The sequence below is a fragment of the Frankliniella occidentalis genome, unplaced genomic scaffold (genome assembly GCF_000697945.3).
Source record: "Frankliniella occidentalis isolate FOCC.00 unplaced genomic scaffold, Focc_3.1 Scaffold164, whole genome shotgun sequence".
NCBI classification, from domain to species: domain Eukaryota; kingdom Metazoa; phylum Arthropoda; class Insecta; order Thysanoptera; family Thripidae; genus Frankliniella; species Frankliniella occidentalis.
Window position 1 is genome coordinate 272,690 of NW_026267290.1, and position 2,033 is coordinate 274,722.

Genomic DNA, 2,033 nt, shown 5'->3' on the forward strand with positions numbered 1-2,033 from the left:
AAGGTTCACTCCCACAAAACAAAACGCCTACGGCAAATCCTGTCAGCCACATCCACCCCTAAGGGTCTGAAAGGGGGTGTCGAAGAAAACAGGAAAGGCCAAAAAAGTTGGAAAAAATATTTTTTTTTATGATCCTCTAAGAGGTAATTTGTGAAAGTAGAGCCCGGTGGGCGAAATTTTCGTCTGTTTTGCGCTATCTCTAACCGTTTACACGCGAGAGGGTCTTTTTAGACGAAAATAAGCTAAAAATTGCCATCGGTAGAAAAAGGCCTAAAAACCGCAAAATAGAAAGGAAACTTTCCCACCACCCCAAAAACCGTTTTCTAAGCAGAAGGGTGGGTTGTAGTCGCGGTGCTTCACCGTTACATCCCTTTCTCGAGTCTTTGGGGCAACGTCAAAGATGACGGGTTTAAGCGGGCCGAAGGCCCGCTACATCATTCGATCATGTTCTTCAGCAAATCGCGTGACAGAAATGGTCGGGCCGCAGGCCCGACCATCGCCGCCGGCAGGCCAAGCAGGCCCGGCCCCTGCCGAACGGAGTTGCCGGCGCAGCGAAGCGAAGCTGGCAACTTCGTTTGGCGGAAGGGCGGGCCTGCTTGTTTCCTAGTAATATAGTTCTTGTGAACTGTCGAAAACCTATTTATGCTATTTGTTTTGGACATTTGCATTAGGAACGGTTACGAACGGACTAAACCTATATATGTACAATGGAAAGGTACGCCAGATCGTGTAACGAGCTTCGCGATATATCACGAACTGTACCTCTGCGACGCGCCTGGCATACATCTACCTAGGCCTGCTGCACTGACACCCGAGTCGGGCAAAAGGCAGAGTCTTACATGGGCCTTTGTCCCCAAAAGTCACAAACTTTATCCTCGGGGATCTATTTTGACGAGTAACCAAACCAGAAACCATCAAATAAATAAAACATTAAAATGTTTTCTGGTCATTTCTGTGTGAAAAACGCCCTCTGGCGCGCCTGATGGTTAGATTTAGAGACAAACGGACAAAATTTCGGGTCTACCCTGGGTGAAAAAAAACATGGGGCTGTCCATGAGCCATGGAGATAGATTTAACCATGGATTTTTGTGACGATAGATTTATGGAACCAGTAAACCATGTAAACAACAGTTGACCATGGGTATATGGTGGATTATATTTGCTGGATGGATTGCATGGCCATGGCTATGCTCCACGGCAACACCCTCAATCCTCAAAGGATGAATTAATCCTTTACTGTAGATAAATTTATCTTCTCACTACTTTGAATCTTACGCAACTATAATACCAACATTTTTATCCATAAAAATACAACGATTACCTCACTCCGAAAAGCCAGTTCTTGCGACAAGACTAGCACAATACTTGAAAGATGTTCTTGAGATATGATCTTGTATTCAGAACAGAATGTTCTTGGCGCGAGATCATTCGCTAACGCCATTCTCATTCATTATTTATTGACTAATTTATTGACTAGGCACATTTTTGCGCATTCAAAAATCCATGCGGAGACGTGGAGAGTTGAACCCACGATCATCGGCGTCGCACGCCAGCGCGTTGGCGCTGTGCCACAGTGACGTCGACAGACGATGCCTCGGTGACCACACTATAGTGCCGCCGATCTTTGCTTCGTCTACAACCGAATGCAATCCGAAGTTCACGCTCGTGGCTGCGCCGTGCGGGTCCACACCGACTGCGTCCGAAGCGGCCGTCGCCTGGGCTCGTCGCGGTAATGTGAGTGAGACAGAGCGAACGCTGTGGCTGCCGTTTCACACGCAGCGCCGGCCCGGCCGGCCGGCACAGGCTCCTCAGTTGTCTGCGAGCCATCGAGCGCGACGAGCGACAAGTGCGACCAGGTGCGACCCAACATGGAAGATATGGAAGATGCACTGCGGAGCTAGGGGCTTGCACATTTGCTGCCCGTCTGCAGAGGTGAGTACATCTGACATCTGAGTGTCACAGGGTATAGAACGAACTTGTTGCTGAGCTTAACTTGAACTTGAAATTAAACTTTAACTTTAAATGCTCAGCTC

The 2,033-nt window shown here is 48.2% G+C and overlaps 1 protein-coding gene across 1 annotated transcript in view; it reads left to right on the forward strand.

Annotated features, from left to right (window-relative positions):
* Positions 1-2,033, forward strand: part of LOC113214821 (transient receptor potential cation channel protein painless-like) — a gene marked incomplete at its 5' end in the record, with an annotated part of 78,797 nt that overhangs the window by 73,505 nt on the left and 3,259 nt on the right.